Source organism: Aphelocoma coerulescens, chromosome 18, assembly GCF_041296385.1.
Source record: "Aphelocoma coerulescens isolate FSJ_1873_10779 chromosome 18, UR_Acoe_1.0, whole genome shotgun sequence".
Classification (NCBI taxonomy): domain Eukaryota; kingdom Metazoa; phylum Chordata; class Aves; order Passeriformes; family Corvidae; genus Aphelocoma; species Aphelocoma coerulescens.
Genome location: NC_091031.1, coordinates 3,143,682 through 3,166,049, shown reverse-complemented (window position 1 = coordinate 3,166,049; position 22,368 = coordinate 3,143,682). Strand labels below are relative to the sequence as shown.

At 39.9% G+C, this 22,368-nt stretch overlaps 1 protein-coding gene across 6 annotated transcripts in view; it reads right to left on the bottom strand.

The window, feature by feature from the left end:
* The window catches only part of PRKCA (protein kinase C alpha), a 153,682-nt gene that overhangs the window by 60,699 nt on the left and 70,615 nt on the right, over positions 1 to 22,368 (bottom strand). The gene's annotated exons all lie outside the window — the stretch shown is intronic.

The window sequence follows — 22,368 nt, the reverse complement described above, 5'->3', positions numbered from 1 at the left end:
TTGTTCAGAACCTAACAGTGGTACCTGCATTGGCACAGGCACGTTGACCTCAGTTCCAAATTCTCCTTTTTATGGTGCTGTAAGAAAAAACTGTGTCAGCTCAGGCTTGTTCCCATGATTTATGCACACTAAAACTTCATTTACTGACTGCTCACATACATAAAGTTTAATGGCAGTGTTCAGTCTGTGGCTGAAGAGTCACAGACTGATTACAGTGTTACTGTCACCATCCTGAAATGTCACACAAAATACAGCAGGAGAACTGGGAAGAAACTGCTCGTGGCCTAATCTGGAATACAGTCCAATGACTGTAAAATCAGGATTTTACAGATGGGATTATCTTGAAATGCTGCAAGTTGATAATCTCTATTGTTGTAAATGAAAAGGAATGAATTCTAACTTGGCACATGGTAAATATTTTCCAGAGATTGCTGCTCCCATCTGATTTTTGAGCAGAGAAACTTAAGGATGAGGACATTTTAAGGCCACCAGCAGCTTGGATATGTTTCCTAATTTAGGACCAGTGAAAGGGAATACACCCAAATCACTTAAATGCATGACACATCCATAGACATCTGCTGTTTCTTTAGCAGTAAGGGTCCCCTCTGGAAAACCAGGAACATTTACTTCAGAGGAAGAAACCACATCTTCCATAGGTTCCTCCATGTCAGGCTCATTCCAGAACTCTACGTACACCAGGCGGGAGATGTGCAATGCCAAAATAAACGTTGTGATGGCCCTGTCCTGTGCACACCCTCTTTATCTTCAAATCCTTTATGACTCCTTCCTGCTCCTGCTGCATTTCAGTCAGAACGATCCCTGCACAGTCTTGGTCAGAAATTTGGAAATTCATTAAAAACCACATTGGGGTTTGAAATCAATCCTTGCTAATACTCTTTTCAGAAAGACCGTGGAAATCATGAAATGCCAGGTCTAAAACATCCTCAATGAAAACACAACTGCAAAATGACACATTATAATATTTTTCTTCTGTCTACATTTTGTATTATACCCTTAAATTAGATAAGAACTATTAAATTGTCTTATAAATATACTGATTTTTAAAATTTACCTGCCAATCAAAGCTTTCCAAAAAATCAAAAGGAAAGCCCAGCATGTTACTCAAAATGGAAAACCTGCTGACTCTTTCCTCAAAAAGAAAAGATCCCTCCAGTATAAGCACTTTCTCAAGAAATTTGGGAGTTTTGATTAGTAATTATCACAAAAATACGACTATGAGAAGACAAAATTTTGCCTTAAAATTTTACTATTTTGCCATATTACCCTTTGTGAAGGTTTTTGGTGTTTTGGTAGCATTCTTCATGTGAATTCATTTTGGCATTGATTCTAAGTTTTACAGTGAATCTATAACCACTACTTTTCACTGTATGGAAAGAAATTATAGAGCACCCAGGATAACAAGTAAAGACTTTACATCACAAATTCAAATTGAAACTATTTCAATAATTCTGCTCGTTGTACAGCCTGAGATATGAAATGCTAACTGCTACCGACTGCATTTACTTTGTAAACACAGTGAACCTACATGGAGTGACAGCCAGGGCTCCAGAGAACATCTGTTTCATTATTTATTAAAGATACAGCAACGGACCTTGTGGCTCAGGGTCATGGGAACGTGGCTGTGCAGAAGGGTTCTCTGGTGGCTCGGTGACTATGTGCCTTCCAAACAATTTAAACCACAGTTGGGAAGCTAATTCTTCCCTAAATTGTTTTGTTTAGATGACAGAAGGGGACTTGTTGCCTTATAAATATCTACACTTAAGCATGACTCTGGTAAGACATCTGTGGCTGAGAAGGACAAAAGCCACAGCTGCTAAGAATGACACTGAATAAACAGAGTTTTAAAGTTGTGTTTAACATCTGACACAAGTGGTATTTATGAGTATAAATAATGGTATAGAGGGAAAGGAACTGTTTTATTATATATATGGAAATTATTACAGTCAATGTCTACTAAATACATTGAACCTGCATATTATACTGAAATTATATAACACTGCCCAATAATTTCATTCCAAACAATGGAATGTGCATGGAATTACGTTAAGCAGGGGTGTGTGTGGTTTAAAAATGTTGTGACATTTAAGGACAACCATTCTGCACTCACTGAAAAGCAACACGAGTGAGGGCTTGTGTCTGACTACAAAGCTCTGTGTGACTACAAAATCCCAGGAAAAGCATTCTTAGAAAACAACAAAAAACAGCCACATGAATAAATAAATCAATCAAGTTTCTATATTTTCTGTATATAGTATTTTCTATACTGAACCCTAGTTTTCTATCCTTGTGTGAAAATTCCTACTGTGGGGTGTTTCAGATGAACAATTTAATATAAATTAGATTTTGTAAGGAGAAGCAAATACGTTCTATTATTAGCTATTATTCTAACGACACACACTAAATAATTTATAATAAGAAGAGGACAATGGAAAATAATACCAAAACTATTCCTGAACTGGAAACTTTGTAGGAAATCTCTCTTTCAAGATCCTTTTAATAGAATGTCCTAAAAAAAAATTTAAAATGGTAGCAGGTTGGGTTTGTAACCGGGCAGAAACACCAATTTAGTGTAGTGGTTTGGTCCAAGATACTCATTACTGTTTATCTTCTGTGAGATAAGAATTAGGAGAAACACAGAGCAGGCACCAAACTTGAAAGAATATAAAGAAGTTTATTAACAGACCTAAAAGAAGAAAAAAAAATTATACCACACCTTCAGAACTCTCCTCCTCCCCCCCCCTTCCTCCCTTCTCCCCCTGACAATGTAAAAAGACAACCCTTAAGATGTTCAGTCTGTTACCACTTCCATAATAACCTTGTTCAGTCCATTTAGAAAGAGAAGTCTCTTCTTGCTCGTGCTATGAAAACAGTATCACAACGAGACAGCCACCCACTTCCAAATATTGTTCAGTCCATTTAGGAAGAGGAGTCTCTGCTTGCGATGTGAGTCCCTTCCCCCAACTTGCAGCTTTTCCCACAACTGCTTTCAAGGGTCCACTCTTGAAGTTTTTGGGGTACAATTTTAAGGTTGAGCCGTTCAGAAACAAAAGGTCTCTTCACCCATTTCTGGCAGCATTTCATCTCTAAGAACAGAGGCCCTCCTCCTTCCCTGGGAGCAAAGGGTCCTCCTCATCTTCATCTTTAGGACTATCTCTGGGAGCATCTCTAGGAATTGAGGTTTTCTCCTTTCCCATTTGGAGCAAAAGTCCTCATCGCTTCCATCTCTCCCTGTCCAAACTTCTCATGAAATTACAGCTGCCTCAGCATCTGCCTATCTCAGCACAGGTGTTTTTGCTAACAGGCACGAGTTGAACACTCCACCCCCCATATCTTCATGAAATTACAATGGGTACTCTGACATATCATAGCTTCACAACAGAATTTCAGCTTTAAGCATCTCCTCTTTCTCCTCCCTCAGGTTTTCAGCTCTTCACAGCACTAAAAGGGTTAATCTCACCTCAGCCTTGCAGCTGGAATGTGTCTTATGCTCCAGCTGCCCACAGCAGCACTGGGGGGGGGGTTCCGCGGGTGGAACAGAACAGGGCCCATCGGCTCCAGGATGGCCGTGGCCCACTGGCCTCCACACGGGGCCCACAGCCACCTGTCCCAGCACTGGAAACGAGAGAGAGAGTCTGCCTCAGGGTTTCTATTCTTAAGTGTGTATCATAGAGGCGGTCACAACTTTAAGTGGCTTAAAGAACTGTCCATATTCAAACTGGCCAGCTGATAGGTTCTATCAGGTCCCAGAGGAAGCTGTAAGCACCCCTTAGCAAGGACACCCCTTCCAGAACTATGCTTGCTAACCTATGACAAAAACATAAGAGAGTACACTCTTCATCAGTATTTTATCCTATTTTCTGCTCCAGTCCTACGCTTTGTGTTTTGGGGTTTTTTGGGGTAAATCAAAGTGTGGAAGGTATTGTTATTTAGGAAACAAGAGTGAGAACATCCAGAGAAAGCCAAGAGACCACTATCCACCCATTACAGGTGACAAAATTTTTTCATCTTATTCCTATATTCACAAGGATTTCTGATCCACTTAGAACTACCCTTGAATCTATATGGCTTGCACTTTAATTATAAGCAATCATATTACTAATAATTACTACATTGCCAGCTCTAATTACTTATATTAACAGCAATTATTTTATCAGTTGTTAATACAGGTTCATACTTCCCAGTGTTAAACATGCATTAATGAACTTATATGCATCATAGAGGAAATCACGTTGTCTTTAGCATTTTTTTGGCTTAAGGCAAACTATGGAGCCAAAGGAAAGCTCCTGTAAATTTTCTTCACATATCCCCTTTTCATCAATGTAAACTTTCAATAATTCCCAAAGCAGAGCTGGCAGCCCCATTTTGTAGTAAACACAGGGAGCCAAGCCAGGATCTGACAGATGAACTGCCAAATAATGGCTGCTATTTGCAAGAAAATTGAACTTTGCATTAAACTTGGCATAGATTAATTGTGAAACTCGAAAGGGAAAAACTACTTCTGTTTCCAAAATCTGTCAAAGTTATGAGAGGGGAAGTGGCAATGGGAAAGCAGTGGGGAAGCACTTGTTCAGCAGTGATGAATGATGTGCTCTATTAAAATTCGTGTTATTTTCGTGCTAAAAAGTGAATTCTCTGCTATGTTAGGACAGTCCTCCATTTTTGTAAGTACAACTTCATGCAATACAGTGTAATTAAATGGGATAAAACTTCTGGGCAATTGATATCACAGACATTATAGAAATTTTGATTTGAAAAACCTTTGAATTGGCATAAATTTAGCTCTGCATTTGCATACTTTCTAATAGACGGGGGTCTATAAAGATGAACAGCAACCAGGCTGCTACACCCCACACAGCTCTGCAAAAATCAGAGTATTATCCATCACTCTCAAAGCTGAGATGTGATCACAGAGAGGAGCAGCCACAGAGTCACAGCCACCAGGAGAGGGTTGTACACACTGGCTCCAGGTGGAACTACTGAAAAAAACCTGAAAATGGAGCAGAAACATTTAAAATACATAATGAGCAGAAGTCTCTTGCCCAGACAGCTCTGGATGTGTTTAAAGGGGTTCAGGCAGGAATCCTGCCGCACTCCAGCAGAGGGAAGCAGAAGAACATGGAGGCATCTCCCCAAAGCCCACATGTTTCTCCATCTATCTACTGCCACTGAGCTACATCCTGCCCCCCTGCCACCATCCCTGCCTTCTTCCTTTGTTTAGCACAAATGAACCCATTTCCTATATTGAACAGGGATGGAAAGCACCCCCCTGTGAGGAATCATTCCATAATTTCTGTGGCTCTTAGGCGGGGGTGTGCAATAATTGAAAGTGCATGGTTAACCAGCAGCACATGTCAAACTGTGCCTTAACACATCACAAAACAGCTTATGAGCATTATATCTCAGAATTCTTTCTAAAAGCTCCCTTTTGATCGGGATTTTATTCCCCCTGATAGCAACACTGAACCTGCTATAATTTTGCAGGCATTAAATCACCACATTGCCTTTAATTTTAAAATACCCAACCCCACTTTGTGTGATGGTGCACCAGTGGAGGTTTTACATGCCAAGCACATCAGATTATTACTTGTGAGGTCTTTTCGTGGGATGCAACTTGACACTGTCAACAACTGTGTCACCAGAACCAAGGATCCACCATGCCCTGGGCTGATCCCCCAGTGAGGGCAGCAGGAGAGGGGAGATTCTGCCCGTCTGCCCCACTCAGGTGAGACCCCACCTGCAGAGCTGCCCCAGCCCTGGGGCCCAGCACAGAAGGGACTTGGAGCTGCTGGAGAGAGTCCAGAGGAGGTCACAGAGATGCTCTGAAGGCTGGAGCCCCTCTGGAGCCAGGCTGGGAGAGCTGGGGGTGTTCACCTGGAGAGGAGAAGGCTCCAGGGAGACCTCAGAGCCCCTTCCAGTTCCTAAAGGGGCTCCAGGAGAGCTGGAGAGGGACTTGGGACAAGGGATGGAGGGACAGGACACAGGGATGGCTTCCCACTGCCAGAGGGCAGGGTTAGATGGGATATTGGGAAGGAATTCCTGGCTGGGAGGGTGGGGAGGCCCTGGCACAGGGTGCCCAGAGAAGCTGTGGCTGTCCCCGGATCCCTGGCAGTGCCCAAGGCCGGGCTGGACGGGGCTTGGAGCAGCCTGGGACAGTGGAAGGTGTCGCTGCCCATGGCAGGGGATGGAATGGGATGAGCTTTAAGGTCCCTTCCAATCCAAACCGTTCTGTGATTCTGTGACCTGTCAGTGCCAGAGCCTGTGCTGGTGATTAGGGTGTGAGGAAAAAGGATCATTTTCAGTCATTAATGCCAACACATGAATGTTAAAAAGGTGTTAGGCAGGAGATAAGATTAACTTCTTAAATTTTTTAAGTGCCTAGGGTTGGTGAAAGGATTTTTTTTCCATACCTGAACTGCTATTTTTGTGATCATTAAGAAGCAGAAAATGCAAAAGTGCAAGTGTAAAAACACTTTTGGAGGAATGGAAAATTATATTTTCCATTACAAAAAAACCTTAAAGGAGTTCTGCAGATGAGCTGTGAGGTCCTCAGGTTGTATCAGGGCCTACTACAACAAAGAACAGTTTTGTGTAAAGAAATGCAAAGGTACCCAACTTTCCATTTTTTATTTCCATAATAGAATCACAAGATTATTCTTCATCCCCAGTCAAACTTACATTTATATGGAGTTACTAATTTAAAAGGTGTACAGGAAATAAAAGCTTAAAATTTTCAAACTACTTCCTTTAGATGAAAGAAAAAAGTGATTCCTGAACGTCAGCGGCACAAATTGTGGTGCTGTTTGTGTTTCTGCTGAAAACAGGGATGACAATATATTCCATATATGCAAACCAACTTACAAATTGTTACAAGAGATAGGAGGACACTGTTCCTCCTTACCAATGGAAAAGCCCAGAAGGACTGGCAGGTGTTTTCCTCATTTAATACACAGCCTTTAGCCATTCCTTACTGTGACAGAACCACTGAATCCCACATCTTTCTTTGTCCCCCCTCCAAACGTCTTTAGAAGTATGGATCTGCTGCAACAGATCAATAAAACCACTGCAATCTGTACTGCATATATTTCCCTTAAAACAGCTTTAACTTCCCCAAGTGAATACCAAGTTAATAAAACATATTTGAGAATGTATTTGAGCATGGTTTTCTCTGTACAGAGCCAAATCCCACATTCAGCCCACACTGTCCTCAAGCAAATTTCCCTCTAAGTTCTGAAGGTCTTCAGACTCCAGCTTTTCTAAACCCCTTCCAAGCAGTGACTACAATATCCAGGATCCCGCTCAGATACCACCTCTGTTTGAGACACTTTCTTCTGTTCGCTATTTATTTTTGCACTGGGAAAACAAAAATATTTTTTGGTGATTTGCTCTGCATCTTAATTTAAGAAAACAGCTTCAGCTTTGAAGCTGCAAGAGCCAAGGAGCCAGATGCTTCTACTGGAAATAACTTCCAGGGCTTAAAATATGCCTTCTGTCCTCAGAGCTGAGGAGCAAGGAAGAGTAAAAAGTTCTTGTTTAACTGGTCACCAGCTTTGTTCTTCCCTGGCTGAGTAAGACTGGGAGCAAAGAGAATCTGAGACTCTTGGGAATGATTAGGGTCATATCATTTTTTAATATAAAATGTACAAATGCTTAAAGCTCGTTTGATATTTCCCCTCTCAGAGCTGCAGTGTAGGAAAGTTTTATTGCTTTCAGAAAAGTGCAATAAAAGATCAGACTTCTATTGCCTCAAAATCAAAAATATCCCAGAAGGGCTGAGGCTGGCTGGGATCTCTGAGAGTCCTGAGCCCAAACTGGGCTCAAAGTGGGGCCAATCAGCTGGGTTTGGTTCATGGGGTTGCTCCTCCCCAGCTGCAAGACACTTCAGAGCTCCAAATCTACTTGCCAAGCACCCAAAAAAAAAAATCTTCTCCAGGTTGACCTACCAAGAGCTCCTTGCTGCAGTGGAGGAGGACAGGAATGGCAATGAGTGTGCTTTCCTACTTGGTGAGAAATTACACCCAGACTCTTTCCAGGAATCTACCTCCAGGCAGAATGTGAAGTTTGGAGTGACTCAAAGGAATAACTTGGAGAAAGAATTCATTCATTCAATCCACTGACATCTGTGGGATGGGAAACCTGAACACACTGGTAGGTGTTCAGGGCATAAACAGAGTTGTATTCAACTCTACAGTAACAGTGGTGGGATAAGGAAATAAAGACTAAGCAAAAATAGCAAAAATACAGGTGATATAACCTGTGCAGACCCTGCTGTGCCTCCGCCAGACCTGCACCTGCACTGCGAGAGCAGCTGCAGTACAGCAAGTTCAAAATCCAGCCCCTTCCCCACTGGGTTCAAGGGTTGGGATGACATTCAGGAATGAAGACTGATTCTCAAGTGCTGTAGAAGAGAAGTCTTTTATGATTATAAATGACACCCCAGCCAAAAACGACAACAAAAATCTCTTTTCCTGTTGTGTAGCTAAGACCACTTTTATTCTTTGCTACTCTAAAGAGAATTAAGAAAGTACACAAACAGAAAAAAACTGTCTTTAAAGAAATTTGAAATTTTTTCAATCAACTGTTTCTTCTCTGTAGTTGTACAGAAGAGCACAATGTGAACACAGTTCAAAATGATTCAAAGGCAAATTTTTCAGTCCCCTCCTGGAATTCACAGTAAATTATTACTTTTAATTAAAAGAAACAGGTGGTCATTGAATCAACTGATTTTGATTGCTGCCTTTTGTTCATGTTCTCCTTGTATAGAATAGAACTGATTGAGTTGGCAAAGGGAGAAAGAAGATCTGCATGACTCTACTCCCAGGGATTTGTAATTTCCTAATTACTAGAAAGACACATAAATCCGGAAGGGACTTGGTGTTTACTGGCTATTTTTTCTTCATTCTTTTTAAATGAAGAAACTGCTGTATAATTACAGAAAGTGCACAAACAAAAGATCCTGTTCGAAAATGATTTATGACTAGGAGAAATGGAGAGAGATTTTGTTTCAGATACAACTTGCCATCACGTTACTGTGTATAAATAATTTCAATAAAGATGAAATCCAGGGACCTGGATTCAAAAGGAGCACTAGAAAGCCAGAGACAGCTGTATATGTCTTGCTTTAACCCCCTAAATTATTAGCTTTATAATTTTGTAATTTATTAGTTAATTTGTCAAACTGATACACTTTTCAACACAGAGCCCCTTTTACACCTTGAATACATATTAGAAAATACAGTTTAAACTGATCAGAAGCAAGGAGTAATTTTATTAAGTTCCTGCTTTATAGAAAAGTATTGTTATTTCTCCACAGGTACAATATGGTGAATTGCTCAATATTCCAAGTTACAGTGGAGTTTCTATGCTTTCCAACGGATCTGCAATGGGGTTGGGTGCAGTGCCTCATTAACATGATGATGGACTTGTGTGACATCAGGTTGCATGAGAATTATTTTACATTAATATACTTGTGTACAATAATTTCTCATCACTTCTTAAATATTTCAATATGTTTGAGTACAAGATCTTCCCATCAGTTCTTAAATATTTCATTACTGGCCAACTTGCTCATGATAGAGACAATACAACTTAATTTTTTTTTCCTCATTATCCTCAGCTGGAGCTCATATCATTCATCTCTCATTCCATTAACCACGAAAGGAGATAAAGGCTGCAAACCATCCTCACCCGCAATGTCCCATTTCCCTGCAAAAGCAGTGACCCCGAGGGCAGAGGCATCAGGTCAAACAATTCAACATGTGCTGGAGCTGAAACGCTGTTCCTACAGGGACTTGTACGAACATTGATCCAAGAATCCAGGGGGAAATGGGACTGGCTCCAGTCTGGCTTTAGGAAGCAATCACAGCCCTAAATGAAGTTCACTGTTGGCAAATGAAAGCTTCAGAAAGAGTCATTGTGACCCCAAGCTTCCTCACCACAGTCATTGGCAAATCCAAAACAAAATCGAGCTTTTATTTGTAAAGCCAAACCTGTCCTCAGCTACTCCCGTCTAAGGTGGTTTGAATGAAGGTTTTTACAACTATTAAGTGATAGACTCGAGCCCAGAATCCCGAGCTGATTTGCCAAAAAAATCTCAGAGCAAAGTGGGAGCGGCACTGTGAGTGCTGAGCTGCTGCCTTTGCCTCTGAGCTGATTCAATGTGCAAGGCCCTGAATAATAACTGGTTTACATTCCCCACTCCTCCTCTGTTTTCCCCTCTAAAATGGTGAAGAACCCACCAGTTTATAAAGGCACACCTCACTTGCTCTCACTAAACCCTTACCCACCTATTTACATAGCTCCTTCTCTTCTTCCCACCTCCCACAGCAGCAGCTGCACACTTCAGCAGGTTTCCAAGGAAAGACATTTATGTCTGGATGCATTGCTATCAAACAGGAACATGCAGTATCCATATATACACCAACATATGGTTCAAAAGCTGAAGCTAACCCCACTAACTACTGTACAGATTTGTTTGTGGAAACTGAGTGCTGCAAGGGGGTGTTCCCTGTGCAGTGAGAAGGAAATCCAAAGAGAAGTTGGTCTGTCCCAGGGAATTACACAGAATCGGGGAACATCTCGTGATACATTCCCCAGAGCTCTGCATCTCTCCTTTACCTTTATTTCAAGTTAAGAACTGTCACATGCATCATTATTTTTTTGGACACTGGAATCCTGCATTTATGTCTCAGCAGGTATCACATCCCTGTCAATGACATAGAAACTAATAAATACATTTTGAAATTTTCCTGCCCTTTACAAAATGACCCACCTCTTTATTCTGGTACAACAGCAAAACAGTGCTGAACCGAGCAAAAAAACTCAGAAACAGTGATCTTTGAAAAGTCTGAGAAATTTTTGGTTCAGAATCAGTCAGAATTTCACAACTCAACAGCTTCCTCACACAAGAACCTGTGGGGTGTCCTGCTGCTTTCCATTTGACAAACTTTATTAGAGACAGACATGAATCTGAAACACCCGAGCAAATTGCCTTCAAAGTTACTCACTGAATAATTCATTTTTTGCCTGATATTTTATACATTGGTTAAGCACCAAAATAAAGGCAGGAGGGAGGGTAAAATATGCATAATTTAAACCCACCGTCTCCGTTCTGTTCTGCATCTCAGCTCCGTGTTTTCAGAGGTATGAACGTTACCACCTATAAACCAGGCAGACATTTCACCACACAGGCAGAATTTTGTCCTCCAGAGACAAAAGTTCCACGAGTGATCTCTACCTACAAATCCCATCAAGGATTGAAGGATTTGATTCAAATATGTTTATCTCCAAATCTACACCTCAGTGTGAAAAACACTGCTCTCAATAAATCATAGCCATGATCACACCATGGGAAATGCTCAGGCACAGAGTCCTTGGATGGTCTTTTACATTGTATAACCACTCAAACACTATTTATTTCTGCATGGAACAGATGTTTTTCCATATGTCTAAATAACCCTTCTTCAGCAAAGTAACTCAAGCACATTAAATTCTGCAGACCAAGGAATATAGACATCAGACTCGTCAGTATTTATAGAACATTTGGGATCTTTCCTATAGGGAAGTCAGTATTTCTCTTTGTAAAAAGTCACTAATCCTACTCCTCTGTATAAAATACAAATAGGCAGCTAAGGGTGAATGTGCAAGATGTTCTGACATGCTTTGGTACTCAGATCCTGACCTTACAATGGCAGAGATCCCAGCCAAGCTGTCTGGCCCATTACATTTTTCCATGCCAATGTAGCAGTTGCTATTTATTAGCCAATTAAAAATGAAGAAAACAATATTGAAACTGGAAAAAAAAGTTAACGGTGCACAATAAAACCCCTGAAAGAAGGACAGGCTTTTAGAACAGGCTCCTGATTCGCCAACATTTGCCAACTCTGTGTTTTAAACCCAAAATTCGATGCCACTCTCAGGGAGAAAAGTGTTTCACTGAGACCACAGTTGAGGGCACACTCAGATTAAAAATAAGAACTGACACCAATCTGTCCCTTGAGTCGAATTTGACCCTTTTGAGGTTTTCTAATCAAAAATCTGAACACAATAAGGACTGTTTAATCACATCAGAGGAGTGCTGGAAGCCCTAGAAGAAGGATTTCCTCACAGCTGCCATTGCCGCTTTGCTCCGAAGGCTGAATGAGTCTGAACTGCTTCACAGCATCAGGAAAAGTCCTCACAGCATTTAGCAATGAGTTATAATAAAACCTATAAATATTTAATGTCTCGCAATTAACTCTGACCTCTTCAAAGGAAAAAAAAAAAAGGAAATACAGAAAGCCTTCACCAAACCATTTAGCAACATGGCAGCTTCCTCCCCCAGCTATTTCGAGTGTGCCCATCCCAAAACCAATCCACACACACAAACTTCAGTAATAAGCATTTTTCCTTCTCCTTCTTTAATGAGAGTGTTTTTCTCAAGGCTGTTGATGGTAAAGGAGCTTCCCAGATTCCACTGAAGGCTTGGAAGGGTTTGGAAGAAAGCCTATACAGAAGCGTTTTGCTGGCACAGTGTGCTCCCAACAAAGGGAAGGCAAGTTTGGATTCCTACTTTTAATTTCTCAGAAATCACTTGGTGGGTGAGAACATCCCTCAGTGGAGCCTCTGATGATGAAGATCTTGTTGCTGCAGCAAACACTGCAGTGCTCACCTACACTAGGGCACCATGAACCTCTATAAATACTTCACTGTCCTTGTTATTGGGAACATAAAACAAAAATTCATGGCCAAACTTCCCAAGAATCCTCGTCTGTGACACCCAGTGTAACAGTTCTGGATTTTACAGGTCAAGTAAGACTATCCAGTACAAATTTCTCTTGCCTTCTCCTCCTCCTTGGCCTGAGAGCTCCCAGCCAGTGTAATTTATGGTGTCCTAAATGCTGCTGTGCATGTCATCCATCATTGCTGAAGTTCATCCTCTTGAGTGCTACCAGTTCTGTTTTATCCAGAAAACATAAGAAAATACAAGAAAATATAAGAAGTTTTTTTTCTTGTCTGTTGCAAGAGCAACAGACAAGAAAAAAAAAAGAGTGAAAAATACATAAAAAGCTTTAATTTAATAAATAAAGAGCTTTTTTCATTCTCTTTACAAAGGGGAAGGGTTGTGCCATTTTGGCTCTACCCTCATTTCATGAAATTCAGTCACCAAACACGTACTGGAAGTCCCTGCAATGACAACTGTAATTACAACTGTAATTAATTTGCCAACACAAGGTTGGACACTTGTCTGCTCATTGCATCATTTATCACTTAGATTCAGCCTTTAGCTGGGAGCTACGCAGGCTGATATTGCCATAGAGGAAATAAAAAATTGGAAAGATCTTATGTTCTATTCATAAAAGGTATTGCAGAGCAATCAGAGTTTATCAGGATTACAGCAGGCATCTGGGAAAATTGCTTGCATGTATGGCAGCAGAGTCAGGGCATTACTCCTCATCTGCAAGTAATGTAATTTTTTAAAAGAAGAAGAAAAGAAACTGCTCTTCCTCCATAATACCAATCTACAGATTAACAGAGGCTCCTTCTAGCACTGCCAGCTAAGCCTTTTTAAGGCTGCATCCAAAATAATTATTAAAATTAATCCCAGGTACAAATGGAATTGCATAATATTAATTCTGCTGAAAGAAAAATCTGATATGATAAACATGTGGAAAACTGACATGAGGAGCAAAGAAAACATCTTTGAAACCCAGTTTAGCTCACTCTGGTCAAGTGAGGGGCCTGTAGGACCACATGAACATCACTGGTGTCAGTCAGGTGTCCATCCTTCCTTCTGTAGTGGCCACCTTGGCAACAATTTGGACATCCACAGCCTATCAAAAAGCAGCTGGAGGTATTTTTTTTAGTTGGAGATTAAACTAAATATAAAAACCTGGGAGAAAAATGCTTCCATGATTGAGTACTCTCTGTGCACAAGATAGAAAAACCTAAATGCAAAGAAAATATTACTGAATTAGCAGCCAGAAATTACATCTTCAGGAGTCCTTAAGAAAATTCACTTCATCATAGAAAACACGTCCTCACCATTACATGAAGCAAACCCAAGGAAACAATAATGTGTGCCCTCCAGATGAACTTTCACACTTCAGAGAAAAAAAATGGTTTCAGATAATATTTTTACAACGTGCATAATCTAAGTTATTAGATGGCAACATAATGCAATTAGCATGAAAAAGCTCAATACTAACATAAATCCTTCTGTTACAGCTTATATTGAGAATTTAATATTCAGGAAAAAATCCATTCATTGTTCCTCACCGGGCCTTTGGTTTTTTACAAAAATAAATTAATTTTTCTTGATTTTAAGCTGGACTAAATGCTTCATCTGTTCAAATAAACCAAAGATGTGCTGCACCAAGCAGATATTTTATTTTACTGCATTTTATTCCCGGTGCTGCACAGGGATCACAGGCTTTGCATAACAGAGCTACAATCATGGTACAAAATGTGCTGTAGTCTGTCTGATCCAGGACTGACATTAAGTGTCTCTGATAAGAGAGGCACAGGGGAAACCCATAAACTTCAGCAAGTGGAGAGGACAGAACACACAAAGATGTAGGACTAAGCCTCATGTGACTGCTACATTTCCAGTCAGATTTAGGGCATCTCCATCAAATTCATGGAGGGGTTGTGCAAACAGAAAACAATACCTGGTACAAAAGTATATATTTCTTTTTTAAATTCAGATAAAATCAACATCTCAACCTCTTTCCCACATTTTGGATATTCCTGTTCAGTCAAGATCATACCTGAGGGCTAATGCTGCTTAGAGTTTTGTTAGAGCTCTCTGCATTGCCCTTTTATGAGATTTATGGCCAGCTCTAATGCCTTGAAACAGTGGCAGGGACAATGACAAAGCACTTCTCTGCTCGAGCAGACTCAGCCTCTGCAGGTGCTTTTGGAATTTGGCATATTTTTGGAGCCGAAAGTGGTTGCTGACTCTGCACCTACCACCCTTGGGATTAATTCCAGGCAAATAATGTGGGATGTGAGCTATGGAAGGGCAAACCTCAGCTCAGCCATGAGGCACAAATCAGCCACCACACAAACAGTGATTCTGCCCCACAGATGATGATTGTCCTGGCTGCACTGCAGTGCTGGAGCTGCTGAGAACGAGCTGTCCAACCACTTTCTGCAAATGAGTCAGCGAGGAAGGAAAGGCCACGCTCTGGAGATCTTCTGACTCCCAGAAGTTATCTGAGAATTTGTAACAACCCCTTCTTCACAAGGAAATGAATTTATCTGGCACCAGAAACACCACCACAACCCCCACTGAGTATTTCAGCTTTGCTGCCGTCACTCAGAGCAGCAGCAATCCCCATGTCAGTGTGCATTTGGAGCGAGGCAAGAGCCTGACCCACCTTGATGTGGACTTATTCTGACATGCAATCAAAGTAAAATCAAACTCAGTTCCAGGCTAGACAGATGTTTTCTGCACCTATGCCATTTATTATTGCTGTGCCTTAAGACTCTCCCCCCAGTCAATACCCAGCACTGTCACAGGCTTTGACTTAACATTAAACAACCTGGCCTGGGTTACTGTGAGCAAGGTGACAAAAGTCCAGACCACAAGAAATCCCACAGCTGTTCCTGACTGACTGCATCTGGCACAGAAATCTATAAAAATGCACTATTTAAGAAAAAAATATATTGTAGCCCAGAAGTAAGATCAGTTCAAGCTGAAACAAGAATGTAGTTTCAGCATAAATATCAGTTAGAAAAGTCAAATTAAATTTGCAGTAAAATAAAGCACATGGCTACAACATTAAAAAAAGTAATGATAGTGTTAAGTGTTTAGAAAATCATATTACCTTCCCTAAACTAAACACGTTTTTAAAAGTGGTTAAAACAAATGTGTCTCTGTGAACCACTGTTACTTTTAGTCCCAAATTCACCCATTTGCTTTAAATTCATCCATTGCCTTCTCCCCTTGCCCACAGTTTCTGCCATTACCTTTGTGCCTGGCTCGTCAATCACAGGATTAGAGACTGGCACCTCTCTCCTTACATTCATCACTTCCCCATTTGCCTTCAGCACTTAGCATCATTAATTTATCAAGTCTCATTCCATTCAACTCCCATAGCTACTTTAAGTGTGACAGAGCATGGTCTTGTGCTATTGTTTTTATTTTTTACATATTTCCTCTCACGCAAAACAAATGAGGCTACTCTGCAGCAGGAACACAACATTAAGAGAAAAGCTCTTATCAGAGCTTAATAAAAGTTTAAGTACACAAAAAATAAACACAGCTCTATGCTGTATTATTATTGTTATTATTATCACTGTTGTTCTTGTTATTAATGGGGAAGCACCTAAAAGCACCACAGAATTTTCCCTATACAGGATAATTCTCATCCCTGTATTATATGAACTATTTGCTCTACTAAAGCATTTAGACATGTTTTATTACCACAGCAATAACATTTTTTTAAAGGAGTTCTTTAGAAAAGGAGTAAATTTTGAGCCTGTCAACCAGCAAAATAAATGGTCTTACAGCAAACAGCACAAGTCAGTTCAGCACAATCCAGTTAACTTATTAGTCAATGCCAGACACGGTGGAAATCTTCCCCACAGAGTGATCTGGGCAGCCTCAAAGGTCACAGCAAACCTGTTTTTTGACATGCCACAGCAGATTCCCAGAGCAGAAGCCATACCAGCATAGCCAGGGGGTTTATTTTGAAGATTTTGCAATTAACCGCTGTTCTAGAACCTCAAAAATGAATTTAAAAAAATGCAAAATAGAGGTCTCCCACCTTCTTTTTGTAATCAATAACAAAACAGTTTCATTTGGAAGGCACTGAACTATTTTCCAGAGATTTCACATTATGCAACTGCCAGTCCTCTACCAGCAAACCAGTCCACACCTATGACTAAGAGAAAGAATTACAACAGGTTTGATCAAATATGACATTTATCTGTGCAACAACCACCATGGAGCCACTTATTTCACAGACAAATACAGATGCCATGCGTCAGATTTTCTCTTCCTTATTATTTTTTGTATGACACTGCAATATAGATAAGAAAGAAAAAACACCTGAAGTCTCACCCTGCAAAAAGAACAATTCCCAAGTGCTCCATAAATAAAACTCTCATGATGGAGAGATATTAATTTGAGGTCCCACAGCTGTGCACTACTTTTTTCCTATTATATATGACATGGTTACATTGCTGCACTTCATCTCCAGCAGTGCTTCGGCTGGGCCCCAGTGTCTGCGTGTGATCCATGGGTGGTGAGAGAGGTTAATAAAATACAGATTTAAAACTGTACAAGTGACTTTATCCAAGCACTTGGCTGATCATTTTTCCTCTAAGTACCAGCTACTCTGTCAAGACATTCACCACTTGTGTCTGGCTTCTGCTCCAGATGCAGCTCAATCTTCTGACTGACTTTATTTTTTTAGTCAGTCTTTAGCAGGTCTCAGCTCCGACACTCACTATCAGCACAGATATGCTCAAGTGTCTCCTAAAATATGCAACATTAATTTTTTAACAGGACCCTATGTGCCATATTTGAGAGGGCTCAGTTCAGAAGACAGGGTATCTACTGAGCCAGCTGTGTATGCAAAGCTTTGATTTTACTGAGAATAAACAACCCACTTCTTGTAAAAGCATTGGCTCCCAACAAATACACAGAATATCATTAACTTAACACAATTAAACAGTTTCTTTTTTGCCTGCCCCAAGACTGTACTAAGTAAGTATTTTAAACCCAACAGAAAAATGTTCTCATGTCTAATCAAAGACACAGTGAACCAGGTAACCAGGTAAATACTCCTTTAAATCAAAGTTTTCTCTGTTAAATTAAAAAAATGTTGAATATATGAACTAAAGCCCAAAATACGAATGCTGAATGTTTCTGAACTAAGATTATATGTTTAAAATCCTCCTCTCCAGAGAATAATATATACAATTATAACCGTCTTTGTATAAACTGCAGGTTAGCAAATGAACAATGACAAAAGTGGATGAAAACCACTACAGGAAAGTATTAATTCGTCTGGCATTAATGAAAAAGAAACAAAAATCCTTAACCTAAAGCTTCCTATATAAAACACAGATTTGTGTTCACATATTACCAGTTTACTTATCGGGAAATGGCGAGTTCAGAGTAAGCAGTCAATCCAGTGAAATGATAATTTATTTTGGTAGTGTAGGGTTAAATGGCAATATTGATTTGAAACATGACCCCTCAGTTCAAAGAGGGACAAATCTGTACAGAGTCACTGAATGCACAAGGATTGCTTGGGGGAAAAATATGGCAAAAGAACAAGGAACAGAAGTAAGAGACAGTAAAATTGAAGCAGAATTTTTGAGATTTCACCTTAAGTTGTATTGGAAGAGCAGGTTCTCTTTGCACCATCCCATACGGACTGGATTACTTATGTAAATATATACATACCTCCTTTCTGACCCAGACCATTCTATGGTTCTATGATGTATCTGAGGGTGCTGGATCAGATTGGAGCAATGATTAGCCCAAGCACACAGAACAAATTTAAAAAACCACCACCACACCCCTGAGCTCTGAAAATTAAGTTTTAACCAGCGGAAAAAGAAAGTTTTTCAGTGAATTGATGGGTGCCACACTACACTGAAATCTATATGCTGACAAGGAGATACTCCCATTTTGGGAGCCTTATGACTCCTGAAGCAGACATCTGCTTCCAGATCCCTCGGGTTTTGAATTATTTTTAAACTCTGAACAAAGAACACTTAGTACCACATACTTCCAGTTTCACAGCTAGGTTATTTTAAGGAGACAAAAACCTTATTGGAATATAGATCCTTTTTTTTTTTTGGCAATATTTTAGCTTGAAGTTATTAATCTGTCCCTTGAGAATTCAGGACCTCCTAGAACACTCATTTTAAATACTCAGTATCTTTCAAAGATGCAACCTTCTCACATGGCCTTGAAATAAATGCCTGAAATATCTCACTGTAATAAACCAAATGAAGCCCTTGTTAAGGAAGGGATTGGGTTTCTTCTTGATTAGACAATCACAGAATGTTCTGAAGTGGAAGGGACCCCCAAGGATCATTGAGTCCAACTCTAAAGGGAACGGCCCATACAGGAATCAAACATAACCTTGGTGTTTCTTGCACCAGGCTCCAACCGAGACAATATCAGAGACCAGAAACCTTATTCTCCCAATCTCCAACTGGAAAATGTTATCCCCAGAAACATTTCCTGAGGCTGGGAAGCAAAGAGCTTTTATTTTCACAGTGCTCTGCGAAGGCAAAGAGAGCTCTGCTGAACAAAGAGTGCAGAATCAGTTTGAGGTCAGGAGAGTGGGAATTCTCTCCAGGTCTCTGTGTAATCCAGGCAGGACTCATTTCCTCTGTGCCTAATTACCAATTTGTAAAACACCTGGGTGTAAAGGTCCTTATAATGCAGGGATGTGCTGACTGGGGAGTTTGGGGTGTCAGGCTGAGCCCCTCCTCTCTGGGGCTGCAGAGCCTCAGGTGTTGCTCAGCACAAACCCAGACACAACCCCTGACTCGTGGGGAAACATCAGGAGGACAAAGCAGGCAGATGAAATAATTGGTGTGACATGGTTTAAGAGGTAAAGCCTGAGCTGTAGGATGCACTGAGGCTCCTGACACAACACAGGCAGTTTCCTTCCAAAATCAGCCCAAAAACGGGAAATAAGCAGCAGCAGCAAGAAGCACCCAGCAAAAGCCTCAACAAAATCTGGGCTAATATTGAAAGCCTGCTTTTGCATTTGTTAATGATTCATTACTGACTTGATGATGGTTTCGATGTTCTTAATGAATTCAAACACAATTTACTCACGGTAACATGGAGCTTTAGTAAATTTACATCTTACATATTTACAATGGAATTAAACTTTCCTCTTTATTGCAGGATGACGAATTTTGTAGCTAAGTCTCCAACTTCAAATTGCTTAACAGATGCTCAGTCAGCCTTCACTGAATCACCCAAATAGCCATCAAAGATTATTGCTTGTCTTCTCTGCTGTTCTGTACCACAAACAAAAATATTTTTTCTTTTTTTTTTCCCCCAGAATAATTCAATTTCTTTCAAAAGATCATTAAAATGAGTTTTAAAGAAAATTATGGAAGATTATTGTACAGTCTCAGCATCTCAGGATATGATCACAGAGGATATTCTGGAAGCAGCAAGTTTATGCAAGGTCAGGGCAGTGAATAACCCAAAGGAAAACCCAACTCAGTAAAGCAGCACAGGGCACAAAGTGCTTTAGTCTCAACCATGCTATTAAAGAAATCTTTGCTGAAAACTGACAGTTTTTAAGTTTGATGAAGAGCTATGTACAACAAATGAATCTGAAGGATAACAATTTTACTTTCTTTTCCATTTTAAACTCACTCTCCTGCATGAACTATGAATAATCGAAGTAGCAGAATCTCAGGAAATTCATTCCCGTTGACAAGACCTGAGCATGTTGCTGTGTTCCCCAGTTCTCACTCTTCCAAGGAGAGCTTCAAAGGAGCTCTGAAGGCCATTAAAAGAAAATCTAAATGATTTGCCAAACAAAATTATTTTGTCATCTGAGGGAAAGGTGGTCAATTGCTCAAAACTTCTGCCAGCCAGTTAATGAAGATGCTTTGGCAGCATCTTCTGCAGAGACTATTCCCAGCAAGAAATGAAACACCATCTGCATGCACAGAGAAGGGAAAACAGAGGGCTTGTATTGAAGAGGAGATCCTGATCAGTCCTTCAGCATGAGGGGAGAGTCAGGGTTCAAAAGGGAAAAAACCAATTAAAAATTACTGTATTAAAAACTGAATTAAAGAGAGCAAACAAACACTGACATGAAAAAAAGTATCGATGTCCACTCAAGTAAAATCCCTTTAATCACAGTAGAAGAATCAAAAATCATAGTTCATCTCACACAGAGAATAAAAGAACTATTACATCTGACCACCAAAGTCAGCGAAGGCAGGTCATAACTTAAAAAGCCAACAGCAGTCCCCGCACTTTACTGCTTTTATATTTTGCTGTTTATCAAGAGGACATGCCCAGAAATCGCTTAGGTAGGAATAAAACTTAGGACACCACCTAAAGCACAGATATACTGGAATAATTCAACACTATTGGTTATCATTAGAAAAGTTACTGAGGAAATACTGAAATACTTCAGGATTTTTCACATCCCCCTACTTTAAGCATTAAGTAGGTCCTTTCACCCTCCCCTGCCCAAAGAGCTCTGAAAACAAGCAAACAAACCAGGGAAACACCACAGCAAGACCTAAAAGAGAATAAAAGCTGAGGAGAAATGCCCATTAAAGAAGGGTGCCAACCACTACCTGGACCCCGGTTGTACTGCTCCTTTCCACCTGATGTACCTCCACAGGAGTTTTACTCTTTCCTTTGGTTTTAAATGCAAAGATGAACAATTTTTTTTTTTTTTTTTCATGCAGACTGCCATTTTTTTCCCCAACTTTTTTCAAGCAGACAGCTAGTATTGTCTCAGGAGGTAACAAGTTATTTTGAAGGGACTCTGCAGACTAATAAAATGCTTTGATGAGTATTAAGGAGGTCAATCTGTCCAATTTGTTTTAATTGAACTAGACACAGATGGTATATGGTTTAGTTTAATTAGGCTGTAGATAAAGAACATTTCGACGTAAGGCTTGCCAGTAAAGGATAAATCACTAAATAGAAGCATCTACTTGAAAATATAGAACGCCAAAACCTTTGCTCCATAACTGAGAAATTGGGGCAATTTCTATCAAAGGATCAAAAGATTGGTCTTATTAGAAAGAATAAGGAAAAACTTCACAAGGTCCTACACAAAGGATGAGTAAATTGAGAAAATTGAAAAATACATTCTGAGAAACATTTATTTACTACAAAAGTAATGCTGGTTCTTTCATTACAGGGACATAATACAATAAGGCACAATAATCTATCACAAACTATAGTTACAATTAAATAGATTATTCTACCCATCCATTAAGGAGATCTAATTATGGAATATCATTAGCAAGGACATAATTCTTTTTTTCCTTTGTTTTTTTTTTTTTATTACTACCTATTTGTTTTCTCCCTTTATTGACAGACTTCACTTTTAAGTAAACATCTTTTAAGTCAGAATAACATTAACAGTCTTTTAAAAACTGGCTATACTCAGATGATTTTGCACAAGGCTGGGAAGACTGGAGAAATCCAGTTAAAGCTGTTTTTTTCTAGTCTGCTTTTTGAAATTATTATTCTAGGAAGCTTTTTGAACCAACAGTTGCCTGCCCCTAGCCTTATTTACAACTCCACCTCTTTTTAATCACAATGAATAAAACATACACAAAAGCTGCAAAGCTTAGAAAAAAAAGATGGGGTGACTGTGTAACTTGGCATTTTAGGCAAAA